We start from the raw sequence: 19,776 nt of genomic DNA on the forward strand, positions 1-19,776 counted from the left end.
TCCGTCTGATTTTGATGCGCTGCACATGGATTACCCCTTGGTCCTTCCATCCATCCAGGAGTTCTTCTTCATTCAATGTCATTAGGTCTTCGTCTGATACTACACCTTTTACTGTGTTCATTGTTCGATGTTCGTTTACAGAAACAGGGATGTTACCAAAGGCTACGAGGTGTGCGAGTTTGTTGTATTGTTCCTTGTCTTTTAGTTCGAGGAGCAAATCTCCGGTTGCCATTTTTGTTGCCTTATACCCAGCTCCAATGGTCTCTTTTAGGCACTTGGCCACAAGAAATGGGGAAATTGCTCTAGCTTTCGTAGATGGTTGCTCACAGTGAAGGACGTGAAATTTCGGGAAAGTTTCTTTATTTTTGGGCCAGAATAGCGAGGTTGCGTCGGTGCGTACCCTTTTCGAGGCACGATCGGTTGTAAACGGGTTTGAGGATCCCATGGAAAGAAGTGGTTTATTCGGCAACGGCGTCTGCCACCCACCACGGAGCCCAACAAGGGGACGTGGCAGAACATGTAAACAAGTCTGCACAGCGCCAGCAGTATGCCGTTACTATAACCTAACATGGTATACCCAAGGTAGGACAGCCACACCAGGTTAACCCTTGCCGCCAGGAAAAGTTGAAGTGAATGGAAAAGATGAGAAGACAGGAAAGATTAAAAGTGATAGGGAAAGACGAAGATTGGAGAGAGAGACAGGAAAAGGCAACTACCGATTTCCCCCGGGTGGGTCAGTCCGGGGGTGCCGTCTACGTGAAGCCGAGGCCAAAGAGGTGTGTTGCCTCCGCCGGGGGGCCATAAAGGTCCAAACACCCGGCTTCGGCTCAACCTCCAGGATCCCCTTTTCCCCGGACACGGCTAAGCCACGCACGGTTAAGCGCGGGAGGGCCCAACCCTCTTGTGCTCGGGTACGTGGTGGCGCAACTCACCAAACGCCTGCTTGCGCAGACGCCCCTGCGGGGGATGGTTTCGGGTAGAACACTTGGGTTAAAAGTTAGTATCGGGTGCTTGGTCTGGATTTCCTTGCCGTCGCGCCTCATCTTGATCCGTTTAACATTGATTACATTCTGCTCACTGAAGCCCTCTAGGAGTTCAGCTTCGCTCAGCTGCAACAAGTCATCATCTGACACAACGCCACTGGTGGTATTCATGGTACGGTGCGGGGTTACTGTTACTTGGGTGTCCCCAAATGATACTAGATTGGGCAGTTTCTCATATTGTTTCACATCACGGAGCTCCAAGAGGAGATCCCCGCTTGCCATCCTGGATGCTTTAAAGCCTGGTCCAAAAATATCAGTCAAAGACTTTGAGACAAGGAATGGTGACATTGTTCGTACCGATTTGTTTGAGGTTTCAGAGTGAATAACATGAAAACGGGGGAAGTTATGCGTTTGGCGTCCAAAAAATTGGAAAACATCTTCGGTGCGCCCTCTTTTCTGACGGCGATCATGGAGTAGGGGGAAAGGTTCAGCCATAAGTATTGGTGCATTTTTCTGCAGCGACGCCAGCCACCCACCATGGAGCCCAACGAGGGGACGCTGCAGAAACTGGAAAAGCCAGGTCCTGCAAACGCCAGCTGTACGCCACTACTATAACCAAATATGGAGTATCCAAGGTTGGCTACCCACACAAGGTTAACCCTAGCTGCCTGGGAAAACGGAAGTAAAAGGGAAGTGAAAAGAAGACAGGATAGATTGAAAGTGAGACAGAAAGACGAAGATTTAAGAGGAGGACAGGAAAAGGCAACTGCCGATTTCCCCTGGGTGGGTCAGCCCAGGGGTGCCGTCTATGTGAAGCAGAGGCCGAAGACGTGTGTTGCCTCCGCCGGTGGGCCTTAAAGGTCCGAACACCCGGCATCAGCTCAACCTCCAGGATCCCCCTTTCCCCAGACACGGCTAAGCCACGCACGGCTACACGCGGGAGGGTCCAACCCTCATGTGCTCGGGTACGTGGTGGCGCAACTCACCAAACGCCTGCTGACGCAGACGCCCCTGCGGGGCATTGCCCTCGATGCCTCGATGCCCAGGCACCCAGCATATAATGACATGTTGGTTAGTTGCGTATGCTCTACAAAGAACAGAATAGAGCTCAATGAGAATAGGGTTTTTCTGTTTACAGGGTGACTTCAAGGCTTTTACGACGCCTTGAGAGTCTGTAAATATAATAGTTTTTTGAAGTTTTGATTTCTTTATATGCTTTACAGCTGACAATATTGCGTAGGCCTCAGCCGTAAAGATACTTGTTTCTTGGTGAAGCACGCCGGATTCCGAGAAGGACGGGCCGACGGCTGCATAAGATACTCCGGCATGTGATTTAGAAGCGTCTGTGTAAAATTCTGTGCACGGGTACTTGGACTGTAATTCTAGGAAATGCATTCGGATTTCAACCTCTGAAGCGTGCTTTGTAACCTCTACAAAGGACCATATCACATGCTACCACCTGCCACTCCCAAGGTGGTAACAGCTTGGCTGAAGGCATTTAGCGATGTTCGTAGAGTGGGATATCCATTTCTTCGCTAAGCTCCCTGATACGCAGTGGGAAAGGCTGTCTTATAGAGGGATGATTACCAAAAAGTGTAGCACACGTCATATCGTTAACGGTATTAAAACATGGATGCTGATGATTAGAGCGGACTTTAAGGAAATATGTGAGGCTGGTATGTGTTCTCTGCAGATGGAGTGACCACTCATTTGATTCGACGTATAAACTTTCAATGGGACTTGTTCTGAAAGCGTTAGTGGCCAGGCGGATACCTTGATGGTGGACGGGATCCAGCATCTTCAGCGCACTAGGGGCGGCAGAGTGATATACCGCGCTACCGTAGTCCAATCGTGATGAAATGAGACTCTTGTAAAGATTCATTAAACACTTCCTGTCACTACGCCAGGATGTGTGAGATAAAATTTTTAGTAAGTTCATTGTTTTTAGACATTTCACCTTGAGATATTTTATATGTGGAATCAAAGTAAGTTTAGAATCAAGTATGATGCCTAGGAACTTGTGCTCTTTGTTGACAGGTATTCGTTGTCCATACATTTCGATAGGGGGATCTGATGATGTATGGGGTTTTTTGGCACAAGGGCCACATATGGCCAAAGAGCGCCATACACGTGGTGATGAGTTTCAAATGAATTGTTTATGAGATATAGGAATGTACTGCTAGGTGGTGGATCTTGAATGGCTGTAAATAGGCCTAAAATCAGTCGCTGTAAATCGCGTAAAATAAGTAACTATTAAAATGATGACAGTGACCGGAGATGAGGGAAATGCCCATGGATGGTTTGTTCTCAAGTGATGTCACAAAACATGTACGTGAGAGTAGCACCGGTGCCTCAACAGGACCCTTGAACGCAAGGGCTGAGAGGCAGTGTGCTCTACAATAATGCTGTCGCAGCAGCAGCCTCTGAAGAGAGGATGTGCTACGAATGCAGGGGGCTGATGACTCTCAGTGTACCGGCATCTTCAAGAAACTTTAAAACTGACCTATGATCAAAGATCGGTTCTGTGCCCAAAAACATTGCTGGGTGTAGAGGAACGTGTTGTTTGTATGCTAAGGGGAAGTATTTATTTCTTTGAGGCTCTAATTCCTTGCACTCTATTAAGACATGGATCACAGTTAGCGTCTTGCCACATTTGCTACAGGAAGGGGGTTCATTACCAGTCAACAGGTGAGAGTGCTTGCCATACGTGTGGCCAATCCTAAGGCGGCAAAGAGTAATTTCGGTTTGTCGTGTTTTCGTAGTGGGTGGCCAATTACCTAATTATGGTTTGATGGCGTGAAGTTTATTTCTTGTTTCCGCATCCCATGAGTGCTGCCAATAGCTCCTAAGGCTTTTGCGCACGAAATGCTTCAAATCTACTGCGGGAACAGCTGTAGAGGATGTGTTCCCCTTTCTTACAAGGGAAAACGGCAGTTTTATCTGCAAGCATGTTGGCCTCAATGCCTCTGTGGCCTGGTACCCAGCATATTGTGACACGTTGGTTAGATGCATATGCTGTGCACAGCACTGAATAGAGTTCACTTAGCACAGGATTTTTGTGTTTAGGAGGAGACATTAATGCCTTTACTACGCTTAAAGAGTCAGTGAATATAACACATTTTTGAAGCTTTGTTTTCATTATATGCTTCCCTGCACACAACAGGGCATGAGCCTCAGCGGTAAATATGCTTGTTTCCGGATGCATTTCACCGGATTCGGAAAAGGAAGGACCGATTGCCGCATAGGACACGCCAGCATGCGACTTTGATGCATGAGTAAAGAATTCCGGGCAAGAATATTTCGATTGAAGTTCACGAAAGTGCATTCGGATATGTACTTCCGGAGCATGCTTCGAGACCTCAACAAACGATATGTCGCAATCTATAAGTTGCCATGCCACGGCGGTAACAGCGTTGCTGGAGGCATTACATGATGCTCAAGCAGTGAAACACCGCTTTCTTCGCCGAGTTTCCTCACCCGCAGTGAGAAGGGTTCCGTTGCTCTAGGTCGGTTGTGGAAAAGTGTGGCACACTTAGTGTCATTTATGATGGAGTAACAAGGATGTCGGCAGTCTGAGTTTGCTTTCAGGAAATACATAAAGCTAGAGTAGGACCTTTGAAGGTTTAGGGGCCACTCATTTGACTCCACATAAAGACTTTGCAGAGGGCTTGTTCTGAAGGCTCCGGTTGCCAGGCGGATGCCTAAATGATGAACAGGATCGATCATCTTTAAGGCACTGGGGGCGGCGGACTGATAGACTATCGCACCGTAGTCTATGCGTGAACGAATGAGGCTTTTGTATAAGTTCAGCAAACACTTCCTGTCACTGCCCCATGTGGTGTGCGACAATACTTTAAGAATGTTCATTGCCCTTAAGCATTTGGCTTTAAGGTATTTTATGTGGGGAATAAAAGTCAGTTAAGAGTCTAGAATTGTGCCTAAAAACTTGTATTGTGTATTTACTGGTATGAGCTGACCGTGTAGTTCCACTTCAGGATCTGCTAAGAGCCCTCTCTTTCGCGTGAATAGAACACACGAGCTTTTATTTCGGTTTACTTTAAAGCCATTTTCTGTGGCCCATTTAGAGACTTTGTTCAGGGCAACTTGTACCTGTCGTTGGCATACTGTAAGGTTACAAGATTTATAACCTATCTGTACGTTATCGACGTACACGGAATAAGAAATGGCTGAAGGCATTGATGTTCGGGGTGAGTTCATTTTGACTATGAAGAGCGTACAGCTGAGCACGCCTCCTTGAGGTACCCCAGTTTCATGTATGAATGAACGGGACAGCGCATTACCTATTTTAACCCGGAAAGTACGATTCTGCAAGTAGCTCTCTATAACATTTAGCATGTTCCCGCGGATGCCCATTGCCGATAGGTCTTGCAGGATTCCGTAACGCAACGTTGTGTCATACGCCTTCTCCACATCTAGAAATACAGATAAGAAGAACTGTTTATGAATGAAAGCATCCCGAATGTTTGTTTCGATGCGCACGAGATGGTCGGTTGTAGACCGGCCTTCTCTGAAACCGCATTGGTAAGGGTCAAGTAATCTGTTAGATTCCAGGAAATGTAGAAGACGCCGATTAATCATTTTTTCGAATAGCTTACATAGACAACTAGTGAGTGCAATTGGGCGATAACTTGTCATAGAGGATGGGTCCTTGCCCTGTTTTAAGACCGGGATTACAATGGCTTCTTTCTATGAATGTGGGAGATGTCCTGCAGCCCATATAAGATTGTACAGTGCAAGCAGTGTCATTTGAGTGTCTTCGTGGTAGTGTTTAATCATGTCGTACATGATTCTGTCAGGTCCGGGTGCAGAGCTGAGGCAAGCAGTTAGCGAAGCTTTCAGCTCGGCGATACAGAAGGGGAGGTTATAAGGTTCGTTTTGTCTACATCTGCGGTTTATTACATTGAGTTCTGCTATATTTTTGTGTTTTAAGAATGCCTCGGAATAGTGAATTGAACTGGATACGCGCTCAAAGTGCTCGCCTAGAGCGTCAGCTTGGTCTTTCAATGTATTCCCTTGGTCCTTGACCAGGGGTAATGGTTGGGTTTGCTGGCCGTTAAGTCTTTTCAAGCCATTCCAGACTTTCGCTTCCTGCGTGTAAGAGTTTATTCTTGAGAGAAACCTCTCCCAGCTTGCCTTCTTTGCCTGTCTGCGCGTCCGCCTTCCCTGTGACTTGACGTGCTTGAACTCAACGAGATTTTCAGCAGTTGGAAGTCGGCGCAATTTGCCCCATGCTTTATTTTGTTTCTTTCGTGCCTCTCTGCAGTCTTCGTTCCACCAGGGAACACGTTTTTTAAGTGAACCACCATTCGTTTGTGGGACACACTTTTCAGCAGCATCAATAATAAAAGCAGTAAAATATGCAACAGCATCGTCGATTCAAAAATTGTTTATAAAATCTCGTGTTAAATGAGTTGATTCTTTAAAATGCTCCCAATCAGCTGATGCTAGTTTCCATCGAGGAGTACTGGGAGGGTTATCATGCTGCGTTATTAAGTTTAGGGTTACGGGGAAGTGGTCACTTCCAAAAGGATTGTTAGTGACATTCCATTCGAGGTCAGGCAGAAGAGAGGCAGATCCAATTGCTAGATCTATCGATTTATACGAATCATGTTGGACGTTATAATAGGTCGGCTCTTTCTTGTTAAAAAGGCAGGCACCAGAGGTCAGAAGAAAATTTTCAATGAGACGACCTCTCGCGTCACATCGCGAGTCTCCCCACAACGTGTTGTGATCGTTAAAATCTCCCACGAGGATGTAAGGTTCGGGAAGCAGGTCAATGAGGTTATAAAAGTCTGTTTTTTCAAGGCGATGATTGGGGGGGGGGAGATAAATGGAACAGACAGTTACTAGTCTGTTAAACAGAATGGCCCGAACTGACACTGCCTCAAGGGGCGTCTGGAGGGCTGCATGTTGGCAAGCTACAGACTTATCTGCTATTATTGCTACACCGCCGGACGAGACATTAGCCTCATTGCGGTCTTTTCGAAAGATGGTGTATTGACGAAGGAAGTTTGTGTTTGTGGGTTTCAGATGTGTCTCTTGAACACACAGCAACTTAGGATTATGTTTGTGTAGGAGTTCTCTTATATCGTCGAGGTTGTGAATAAGTCCTCTAACATTCCATTGTAGTATTTGTGTTTCCATAATGAAAAAAGTGTTTGTGCTGTGTGTTCAGAAGATGAAGACTAGCTCACGGTGCCCTTTCCAGGCGCCGTGACACGAGGTTTCTCTTTTCTGGAGCGGCCAAGAGATTCCCGCCGCTCCTTAGGCGCTGGCGGCGCCGTCTGGCCGGTTGTTGTGTCCATCGCCTCTTGCGAGGCGCTGGACACGCGCTCTTGCGAGCGGTTGGCTTGACGTGAAGGCCTCGTCTCGAGGGACGAGGCCCTTGAGGCCACCAGCCCGGAGGTCGATGGCCCCTTCTCGGGCGGCGGAGCAGCGTTGGCCGCAGCCACCGAGGGGGCGGATGGCGTCACCGCCGGCTCACCTTGTGTGGACCGGACAGCTGCCAGATGCCGCTGTGGCGCTGCCTCCTGACGCGCCACCTCGGCAAAACTGACTTTAGGCAGGTATGAAACCCGCCTGCGAGCCTCTTTGAAAGTTATATTTTCCTTTACTTTGATCGTGATGACTTCCTTTTCTTTCTTCCAAGACGGGCATGACCGCGAGTATGCGGCATGCTCGCCATCACAGTTGACGCAGTGTGGTGTGTTTTCGCACGTTTCAGAGGCATGGTCATCGGAACTACATTTAGCACATGTCTGTCAGCCTCGGCAGTTCTGGGAACTGTGGCCGAAACGCTGGCACTTGAAGCAACGAAGAGGATTTGGAATATAGGGTCTGACCCGTAGCTTTACATAGCCCGCCTCGATTGTCTCGGGCAAGATACTTGATCCAAAAGTAAGTACTAGATGCTTGGTTTTGATCTCCTTGCCGTCCCGTCTTAGCATAATTCGTTTAACATTGATCACGTTTTGCTCGCTCCAGCCTTCCAACAGTTCAGCTTCTGCCAGCTGCATCAGGTCATCGTCGGAGACAACGCCACGACTGGTGTTCATAGTTCGGTGCGGGGATATTGTCACCAGGATTTCCCCGAATGACACTAGGTTTGGAAGCTTTTCGTGCTGTTTCGTATCGCGGACTTCCAAAAGGAGGTCTCCACTAGCCATTTTTGATGCCTTGTAGCCTGCCCCAAGAGTTTCGGTGAGACACTTTGACACGAGGAAGGGTGAAATCATTCTCATCGTCTTTTCAGAGTTATCAGAATGAATAACATGAAATCGGGGGAAATTTTGCAATTTGTTACCAAGGAATTGAAAGATATCTTCGGTGCGCCCTCGTTTATGAGGGCGATCAGGGAAACGGGGAAATGACAAAAGAGACATAAAGGGAACTATAATTTCGGTAGCTATGCCAGCCACCCACCTCGGACCGAGCCCAACATGGGGACGCTACGAAGCCCGAAGGCAACGAAGACGCCAGCTGTACACAGCCACTATAACCTAATATAATAGACCCAAGGCTGGATAAACTACACCAGGTTATGATGATTATTGTTGTTTATTGGCACAAGGGCCAGATGTGGCCAAAGAGCGCCAAGACGATGGTAATGGTTTGTTAGTGGTATATGAATAGTCAGTTATATGAACATTAGATGTGGCATGGCTGTAAAGGGGCCTAAAATCAGTCGCTGTAAAGTGCGTATAATCTATACGTAATAAGATTATGGCAATGACTAATGATGTGTACTATAGACATAAACAATACATTGCGGAGGAATGATATCACTTACAAAATATTACAGATCCAAGAATTTGCCACAAGCACAAGTGCCTAAGCAGAGCCCTTGAGACACAAGGACCTGGAGGCAGGTGCTATAAAAAAACTATCACAGCAACATCCTCTGGAGAGAGGATGCACTACGAACTCATTGGGCTAATAACATGTAGCACAACATCTTTCAAGAAAGCAAGGACTGCGTTGGTGCTAAAAAGTGGTTCTTTACCGCGAAACATAGCGGGATGCAGAGGGACATAATAGCGATATGCGAGAGGAAAATGTTTCTTTCTTTCTCTTTCGGCTTCCCGACACTCCAAGAGGACGTGGATGACGGTGAGCCTCTCGCCACATCTACCACATGTTGGAGGATCATTTCCATTCAATAGAAAATTGTGAGTACCATATGTGTGTCCTATTCTGAGACGACAGAATAGGACATCAGTTCGTCGTGTTTTAGTTGTACAGGGCCAGAAACCTAACTGTGGCTTAATCAAGTGGAGCTTATTAGTTGTTTCAGCGTCCCACAGACGCTGCCAGTGGCCTCGCAGTTTCCTTCGCAAAAAGGCTTCAGATCTGTGGAGGAAATAGCAGCGGCAGGATTAATGGTTTGCGATGTAGTTGATGTGGCCAACTGGTCTGCTAGCACATTGCCCTCGATGCCTCTATGACCAGGCACCCAGCATATTATTACATGTCTATGAGATTGGTAAATGTCACACAAGAGTGAGTAAAGCTCAAGAAAAATAGGATTCTTATGCTTTTGTAAAGATGTTAGCGCTTTTACAAGACTCAACGAGTCTGTGAATATTATTGCCTTTTGTAGTTTCAATTTGTCTATATGTTTCACTGCAGAAAGTACTGCGTAGGCTTCTGCTGTGAAGATACTTGTTAGGGGGTTCAATACGTCAGATTTAGAAAAAGAGGGGCCAACAGCCGCATAAGATACGCCAGCATGGGACTTGGATGCGTCGGTGTAGAATTCCGAGCACGAGTACTTCGATTGAAGTTCGCGGAAATGCATTGCAATTTCGAGCTCGGGAGCGTGCTTTGTGACCTCTACAAAGGATAGATCACATTCTATCACCTGCCACTCCCAGGGCGGTGAAAGCTTAGCTGGAGGCATTAGGCTATGTTCTAGAAGTGGGACATCCATCTCTTCGCTGAGTTCTCTTACACGCAGTGAGAAAGGTCGCCTCACAGAGGGTCGATTATAGAAAAGCGTTGCACACTTCAAATCATTAATGGTTACAGAACAAGGATGTTCCCAATCGGAGTGCACTTTGAGAAAATAAGTGAAGCTGATGTATGTTCTCTGGAGATGGAGTGACCACTCATTGGATTCTACGTATAAGCTTTCGACGGGGCTTGTTCTGAATGCGCCAGTGGCCAGGCGGATACCTAGATGATGGACAGGATCTAGCATTTTAGCGCGCTCGGGGCGGCAGAGTGATATACTACGGCACCATAGTCCAATCGTGACCGAATGAGGCTCTTGTAAAGATTCATTAGACACTTCCTGTCGCTGCCCCAGGATGTGCGAGATAAAAGTTTCAGTAAGTTCATTGTTTTCAGGCATTTCGCCTTGAGATGTTTTATGTGGTGGGTGAAAGTAAGCTTAGAGTCAAGTATGATGCCTAAAAACTTGTGTTCTTTGTTCATAGGTATTTGTTGTCCATACATTTCGATAGTAGGATCTGCAACGAGATGATTATTGTGGTTTATTGGCGCAAGGGCCAGATGTGGCCAAAGAGCGCCAAGACGATGGTAATGGCTTGTTAGTGGTAGATGAATAGGGAATTATATGATCATTAGATGTGACATGGCTCTAAAGAGGCCTAAAATCAGTCGCTGTAAAGTGCGTAAAATCTATAAGTAATAAAATTATGGCAATGACTGATTATGTGTACTATGGACATGAACAATGCATTGCGAAGGAATGATAAGACTTACAAAATATTAAAGATACAAGAATTGACCAGAAGCACAAGTGCCTAAACAGAGCCCTTGAAACACAAGGGCCTGGAGGCATGTGCTATAAAAACTATCACGGCAACACCCTCTGGAGAGAGGATGCGCTATGAACTTATTGGGCTAATAACATGTAGCACAACATCCTTCAAGAATGCAAGGACTGCGTTGGTGTTAAAAAGTGGTTCTTTGCCAAGAAACATAGCGGGATGCAGAGGGACACAATAACGATATGCGAGAGGAAAATGTTTCTTTCTTTCTCTTTCGGCTTCCCGACACTCCAGGAGGACGTGGAGGACGGTGAGCCTGTTGCCACATCTACCGCATGTTGGAGGATCATTTCCATTCAATAGAAAATTGTGAGTACCATATGTGTGTCCTATTCTGAGACGACAGAATAGGACATCAGTTCGTCTTGTTTTAGTTGTACAGGGCCAGAACCCTAACTGTGGCTTAATCAAGTGGAGCTTATTATTTGTTTCAGCGTCCCACAGGCGCTGCCAGTGGCCTCGCAATTTCCTTCGCAAAAAAGGCTTCAGATCTGTGGAGGGAATAGCAGCGGCAGGATTATTAGCTTGCGATGTAGTTGATGTGGCCAACTGGTCTGCTAGCACATTGCCCTCAATGCCTCTGTGGCCAGGCACCCAGCATATTATTACACGTCTATGAGATTGGTAAATGTTACACAAGAGTGAGTAGAGCTCAATAAAAACAGGATTTTTATGCTTTTGGAAAGATGTTAGCGCTTTTACAAGACTCAACGAGTCTGTGAATATTATTGCCTTTTGTAATTTCAATTTCTCTATATATTTCACCGCAGACAGTACTGCGTAGGCTTCTGCGGTGAAGATGCTTGTTAGGGGGTTCAATACGTCAGATTTAGAAAAGGAGGGGCCAACAGCGGCGTAAGATACGCCAGCATGGGACTTGGATGCGTCGGTATAGAATTCCGAGCACGAGTACTTCGATTGAAGTTCGCGGAAATGCATTGCAATTTCGAGCTCGGGAGCGTGCTTTGTGACCTCTACAAAGGATAGATCACATTCTATCACCTGCCACTCCCAGGGCGGTGAAAGCTTAGCTGGAGGCATTAGGCGATGTTCTAGAAGTGGGATATCCATCTCTTCGCTAAGTTCTCTTACACGCAATGAGAAAGGCCGCCTCATAGAGGGTCGATTATAGAAAAGCGTTGCACACTTCAAATCATTAAGGGTTGTAGAACAAGGATGTTCACGATCGGAGTGTACTTTGAGAAAATAGGTGAAGCTGATGTATGTTCTCTGTAAATGGAGTGACCACTCATTGGATTCTGCATATAAACTTTCGACGGGGCTTGTTCTGAATGCGCCAGTGGCCAGGCGGATACCTAGATGGTGGATAGGGTCTAGCATTTTTAGTGCGCTCGGGGCGGCAGAGTGATATACTACGGCACCATAGTCCAATCGTGACCGAATGAGGCTCTTGTGAAGGTTCATTAAACACTTCCTGTCGGTGCCCCAGGATGTGTGAGATAAAATTTTCAGTAAGTTCATTGTTTTTAGGCACTTCGCCTTTAGATGTTTTATGTGGTTAATGAAAGTAAGCTTAGAGTCAAGTATGATGCCTAAAAATTTGTGTTCTTTGTTCATAGGTATTTGTTGTCCATACATTTCGATAGTTGGATCTGCAACAAGACCTTTCTTCCTGGTGAAAAGAACACAAGAACTTTTGTGGGGGTTTACTTTGAACCCGTTTTCCTCTGCCCACTTAGACACTTTGTTGAGCCCCTGCTGTACCTGCCTCTCGCACACTGTGAGGTTACAGGACTTGAAGCCTATCTGTACGTCGTCCACGTAGATGGAATAAAATATAGCTGGTGGTAAAGAAGCACGAAGCGTGTTCATTTTAACGATAAAGAGTGTGCAACTGAGCACGCCTCCTTGGGGTACACCAGTTTCCTGCACAAAAGGTCGTGATAAAACATTGCCAACTCGAACACGGAATGTGCGATTCAGCAGATAACTCTCAATCACATTTAACATATTACCACGTATACCAAAGTGGGAGAGGTCTCTCAGTATGCCAAACCGCCATGTGGTGTCGTAGGCCTTTTCTATGTCTAAAAATACAGACAAGAACTGTTTGTGAACAAAAGCTTCGCGTATCTGCGCCTCAATACGTATCAAGTGGTCAGTGGTGGATCGACGCTCGCGAAAACCACACTGGTATGGATCAAGCAGTCTGTTTGATTCTAGGAAATGTAATAGGCGACGGTTTATCATTTTTTCGAAGACTTTGCAGAGACAGCTTGTTAGCGCTATGGGCCGATAACTCGATACAGAGGATGGATCCTTCCCCTGCTTCAGGATAGGGATCACTATGGCCTCTTTCCAGGCAGAGGGGATCTCGCCGGAGGTCCATATAGAGTTATACAGACAGACAAGGGTTTTCTTCGTTTCAGAGGGTAGGTTCTTCAACATTTCATATAATATGCGGTCAGAGCCTGGGGCAGATTGGTTACAACAGGCGAGTGATGCATGAAGCTCTGCCAAAGAGAAAGGTAAGTTATATGGCTCGTTCCCGGTGCTCTTTCGGTCTAGTTTTTGTTTTTCTATTGCTGCTTTGTATTTTGTGAATTCTGGAGAATAGTGCGATGAACTCGACACATGTTCAAAATGTGCACCCAGGTGGTTTGCTTGGTCTTCCAAGCTGTCGCCCTGTGTATTTACCAAAGGGAGTGAATATGTTTGTCGTCCTCTCACCTTGTTAACCCTGTTCCATACTTTGGCCTCATCTGTATACGAGTGTATACCTGATAAAAACTTCTGCCAACTCTCTCTTCTGGCCTGTCGGCGCGTTCTCCTTCCTTGTGACTTCATCTTCTTAAAGTTGATAAGATTCTCCGCAGTAGGTGAATCACGTAGCAACCCCCACGCTTTGTTCTGTTTCCTACGAGCGTTTCTGCATTCGTCGTTCCACCATGGGACACGGCGTTTGCATGCCACACCACTTATTTCGGATATGCATTTAGAAGCGGCATCAATTATGAAGGCAGTGAAATACTCTACAGCAGCATCAATTCCTAACGAAGACATGTCAGCCCAGGAGATATTGCTAGTAAGAGTTCGAAATTTCTCCCAATCTGCTGTATCAACCTTCCATCGAGGGGCTTGTGGTGGAGACTTATTTTCTGTGGTTGTCCTCAGTAGTATGGGGAAGTGATCGCTCCCGTAAGGATTTTTGGTAACTTCCCATTCAAGTTCAGGAAATAGACACGGGGAAGCTATGCTAAGGTCAATAGAAGAAAAGGTTCTGTTTGCAATACAGTAAAATGTAGGTTCCTTCTTATTCAGGAGGCACGCACCAGACGAGAAAAGAAATTCTTCAACAAGACGACCTCGCGCATCGATACGAGAGTCGCCCCACAGACTGCTGTGCGCATTGAAATCGCCAAGAACAAGATAAGGTTCTGGCAATTCGTCTATAAAGGACTGAAATTCATGTTTGTGTAAGTGGTAATGTGGGGGTATGTAAAGCGAGCAAATGGTGATAAGTTTGTTTAGAAGAACAAGTCGAACTGCCACTGCTTCAAGGGGCGTTTGTAGCTGCAAACGTTGGCATGCTATGCTTTTGTGTATTATGATGGCAACACCGCCTGATGATGCGAGAGCATCATCGCGATCTTTACGAAACGTAACATACTGTCGGAGAAAGTTTGTATGTTTTGATTTTAAGTGTGTTTCCTGTACACACAGCACTTTTGGATTGTGTTGGTAAAGGAGTTCTTGGACATCGTCGAGGTTCCTAAGAAGGCCTCTGACGTTCCACTGCATAATTTGCGTGTCCATAGTGAAGGTAAGTTGGTGCTGTGTGTACGAAGAAGAACGTGTTTTAGCCTACAGAGCCGTTTGCGGCCCTGTAATTTTGGTTCTGTCTTTTCTAGAGCGGTCCAAAGAATTTGGCCGCTCTTTAGGTGCTGACTGCACCACCTTGCTTGGAGTAGTGTCCATAGCCTCTTCCGAAGCGCTGGACACTCGCTCTAACGAGCGATGTGTACGTCGTGTAGCCTTCGCCTCGAGGGACGAAGGCTGTGGCCTCACCAGCCCGGAGGCCGATGGGTCCTCCTTAGCCTCTGAGCTGCGATGGCTGCTGCCAGCGCTAGTGGAGGCCTCTGGTGTGGCCGATTTCGAGAAGGGCAGGGCAGCCTTAGCTGCTCCCACCATGGGGGCGGGTGGCAGTCGCTTCAGTACGCTGCGCGTACCTTGGGCGACCGCCGGGGTCCGTCGTGATGCTGCCCCCTGTTGCACCACTTCGGCAAAAGAAGTTTTCATGGAAAATGAAGGCGAAAGACGCTGTCGTGCTTCCCGGAAAGTGATATTCTCTTTGACTTTGATCGTAACTATCTCTTTTTCTTTCTTCCAGGCTGCGCATGATCTGGAATATGCAGGGTGGCTGCCATCGCAGTTTGCGCAATGGGCCTCAGCAGTACATTGATCAGCAGAGTGATCTTTTGCAGTGCATTTCGCACAAGTTTGTTGTCCTCGGCAGCGTTGAGAGGCATGGCCAAACCTCTGACACTTGTAGCAACGTCGTGGATTTGGAATGTAAGGTCTTACACGCAGTTTAAGGTAGCCTGTTTCTATTGCATCTGGGAGTGTGCTAGAGCCAAAAGTAAGTACTATGTGTTTGGTTGGTAGTTCTTTGTTGTCGCGCCTGATTTTTATGCGTTGTACATTTATAACGTTCTCTTCTTTCCATCCATTCAGGAGTTCTTCGTCAGTCAAATCCATGAGGTCGCTGTCTGAAACCACACCCTTGACGGTGTTCATTGTTCGGTGTGCACTGACAGATATGGTTTTTTCGCCAAATGCCACCAGGTTTGTGAGTTTCTCGTACTGCATTTTGTCTTTTACCTCAATCAGAAGGTCATCACTTGCCATCTTGGTGGCTTTGTAGCCACTTCCAATGACCTCCGTGAGACATTTTGACACTAAGAAGGGTGGAATGTTTGTGATTTTTTGTCGGCGTTTTCACAGTGAATCACGTGGAAACGTGGAAAAATTTCGGTGGCCTTTGTGAAGAAGTTGAATGATTCATCGGTGCGCCCTCTTTTTATGAGAGGGCGATCAGGGAGTTTGGGGTATAAGGAAGCCATACAAATTAGTGACTTCGGCAGCGGTGCCAGCCGCCCACCACGGAGCCCAACAAGGGGACGCGACAGGGTTGTTATGTACAAGACCTGCCAACGCCAGCTGTACACAACCACTATAACCAAATATGATATAACCAAGGTTGGCTATCTCACACAAGGTTAACCCTAGCTGCCTGGAAAATGAGAATATAAGAAGTAAGAAGGAGACAGGAAAGATTGAAAGTGAGCGAAAAAGACGAAGATTGAAGAGGAGGATAGGAAAAGGCAACTGCCGATTTCCCCCGGGTGGGTCAGTCCGGGGGTGCCGTCTATGTGAAGCCGAGGCCAAAGGGGTGTGTTGCCTCTGACGGGGGGCCATAAAGGTCCGAACACCCGGCATCGGCTCAACCCCCAGGATCCCCCTTTCCCCAGACACGGCTCAGCCGCGCACGGCTACACGCGGGAGGGTCCAACCCTCATGTGCTCGGGTCCGTGGTGGCGCAACTCACCAAACGCCTGCTTGTGCAGACGCCCCTGCGGGGGATCTGCAACGAGACCGCTCTTCCTAGTGAAAAGAACACAAGAACTTTTGTGGGGGTTTACTTTGAACCCGTTTTCGTCTGCCCACTTAGACACTTTGTTTAACCCCTGCTGTACTTGTCTCTCGCAAACTGCGAGGTTGCAGGACTTGAACCCTATTTGCATATCGTCCACATAGATGGAATAAAAAATAGCGGGTGGTAACGAAGCACGGATTGTGTTCATTTTAACGATAAAGAGTGTGCAGCTGAGCACACCTCCCTGGGGTACACCAGTTTCCTGCACAAAAGGTCGTGATAACACATTGCCAATTCGCACACGGAATGTGCGATTCAGCAGATAACTCTCAATCACATTTAACATATTACCACGTATACCAAAGTGGGAGAGGTCTCTCAGTATTCCAAACCGCCATGTGGTGTCGTAGGCCTTTTCCATGTCTAGAAATACAGACAGAAAGAACTGTTTGTGAAGAAAAGCTTCGCGTATCTGCGCCTCAATACGTATCAAATGGTCAGTGGTGGATCGACCCTCGCGAAAACCGCACTGGTATGGGTCAAGCAGTTTGTTTGATTCTAGGAAATGTAGTAGGCGGCGGTTTATCATTTTTTCGAAGACTTTGCAGAGACAGCTAGTTAGTGCTATAGGCCGGTAACTCGAAACAGACGATGGATCCTTGCCCTGTTTCAGGATAGGAATTATAATGGCCTCTTTCCAGGCAGACGGTATCTCGCCGGAAGACCATACAGCGTTGTAGAGGGAAAGGAGGGTTTTCTGTGTTTCATGGGGAAGGTGCTTCAGCATTTCATATATGACACGGTCAGCACCTGGTGCAGAATTGTTGCAGCAGTTTAGTGATGCCTGTAGCTCAGCTAATCTTAATGGTTCGTTATATGCCTCGTGTTTTTTGCATTTTCGTTCCAGCTTCTGTCCTTCTATTCTGGCTTTGTATCGTTTAAATGTTTCCGAGTAGTGCGATGAGCTGGACACATGTTCAAAATGTGCGCCCAGGAAGTTCGCTTGGTCTTCCAAGCTGTCGCCCTGTGTGCTTACCAAAGGGAGTGAATATGTTTGTCGTCCTCTTACTTTATTTACCCTGTTCCAGACTTTGGATTCATCTGTATACGAGTTTATACTTGATAAAAACTTCTGCCAGCTCTCTCTTCTGGCCTGTCGGCGCGTTCTCCTGCCTTGGGACTTTACCTTCTTAAAATTGACAAGATTCTCCGCAGTAGGATACTCACGTAGCAGCCCCCACGCTTTGTTCTGTTTCCTACGAGCGCTCCTACATTCGTCGTTCCACCATGGGACACGGCGTTTGCATGCCACACTACTCATTTGGGATATGCATTTAGAAGCGGCATCAATTATGAAGGTAGTGAAATACTCCACAGCAGCATCAATTCCTAACGAAGACATGTCAGCCCAGGAGATACTACTAGTAAGAGTTCGAAATTTCTCCCAATCCGCTGTATCAACCTTCCATCGAGGGGCTTGTGGTGAGGACTCATTTTCTTTGGTTGTTCTCAGTAGTATTGGGAAGTGATCGCTCCCGTAAGGATTTTTGGTAACTTCCCATTTAAGTTCAGAAAATAGAGACGCGGAAGCTATGCTCAGATCAATAGAAGAAAATGTTCTGTTTGCAATACAGTAAAATGTAGGTTCCTTTTTATTCAGGAGGCACGCACCAGACGAGAAAAGAAATTGTTCAACAAGACGACCTCGCGCATCGATACGAGAGTCGCCCCACAGACTGCTGTGCGCATTGAAATCGCCAAGAACAAGATAAGGTTCTGGCAATTCGTCTATAAAGGACTGAAATTCATGTTTGTGTAAGTGGTAATGTGGGGGTATGTAAAGCGAGCAAATGGTGATGAGTTTGTTTAGAAGAACAAGTCGAACTGCCACTGCCTCAAGGGGCGTTTGTAGCTGCAAACGTTGGCATGCTATGCTTTTGTGTATTATGATGGCAACACCGCCTGATGATGCGAGAGCATCATCCCGATCTTTACGAAACGTAACATACCGTCGGAGAAAGTTTGTATGTTTTGATTTTATGTGCGTTTCCTGTACACACAGCACTTTTGGATTGTGTTGGTAAAGAAGTTCTTGGACATCGTTGAGGTTCCTAATAAGGCCTCTGACGTTCCACTTGAATGATTTGTGTATCCATAATGAAAGTAAATTGGTGCTGTGTGTACAAAAGGAAGTGTTGCCTTAGATTACAGAGCCGTTTGCGGCCCTGTAATTTTGGTTTTGTCTTTCCTAGAGCGGTCCAAAGAGTTTGGCCGCTCTTTAGGTGCTGGTTGCACCACCTTGCTTGGGGTAGTGTCCATAGCCTCTTGTGAAGCGCTGGACACTCGCTCTAACGAGCGATGTGTACGTCGTGTAGCCTTCGCCTCGAGGGACGAAGGCTGTGGCCTCACCAGCCCGGAGGCCGATGGAACCTCCTTAGCCTCTGAGCTGCGATGGCTGCTGCCAGCGCTAGTAGATGGCTCTGGTGTGGCCGATTTCGAGGGAGGCAGGGCAGCCTCAGCTGCTACCACCATGGGGGCAGGTGGAAGTCGCCTCAATACGCTGCGCGTGCCTTGGGCGACCGCCGGGGCCGTCGTGGTGCTGCCTCTGTTGCACCACTTCGGCAAAAGAAGTTTTCATCGAAAATGCAGGTGAAAGACGCTGTCGAGCTTCCCGGAAACTGATATTTTCTTTGACTTTGATAGTAATGATCTCCTTTTCTTTCTTCCAGGCTACGCAAGATCTGGAATATGCAGGGTGGCTGCCATCGCAGTTCGCGCAATGGGCCTCAGCAGTACAGTCATCAGCAGAGTGATCTTTTGTAGCACATTTCGCACAAGTTAGTCGTCCTCGGCAGCTTTGAGAGGCATGACCAAACCTCTCACACTTGTAGCAGCGTCGTGGATTTGGAATGTAGGGTCTAACACGCAGTTTGAGGTAGCCTGTTTCTATTGCATCCGGGAGTGTGCTAGAGCCAAAAGTAAGTACTATGTGTTTGGTTGGTAGTTCTTTGTTATCGCGCCTGATTTTTATGCGTTGTACATTTATAACATTTTCTTCTTTCCATCCATTCAGGAGTTCTTCATCAGTCAAATCCATGAGGTCGTCGTCCGAAACCACACCCTTGACGGTGTTCATTGTTCGGTGTGGACTAACAGATATGGTTTTATCGCCAAATGCCACCAGGTTTGTTAGTTTCTCGCACTGCATCTTGTCTTTTACTTCAATCAGAAGGTCCCCACTTGCCATCTTGGTGGCTTTGTAGCCACTTCCAATTACCTCCGTGAGACATTTTGACACCAAGAAGGGTGAAATGTTTGTTGCTTTTTTATCAGTGTTTTCACAGTGAATCACATGATACTT

The sequence above is a fragment of the Dermacentor silvarum genome, chromosome 1 (genome assembly GCF_013339745.2).
Source record: "Dermacentor silvarum isolate Dsil-2018 chromosome 1, BIME_Dsil_1.4, whole genome shotgun sequence".
Classification (NCBI taxonomy): domain Eukaryota; kingdom Metazoa; phylum Arthropoda; class Arachnida; order Ixodida; family Ixodidae; genus Dermacentor; species Dermacentor silvarum.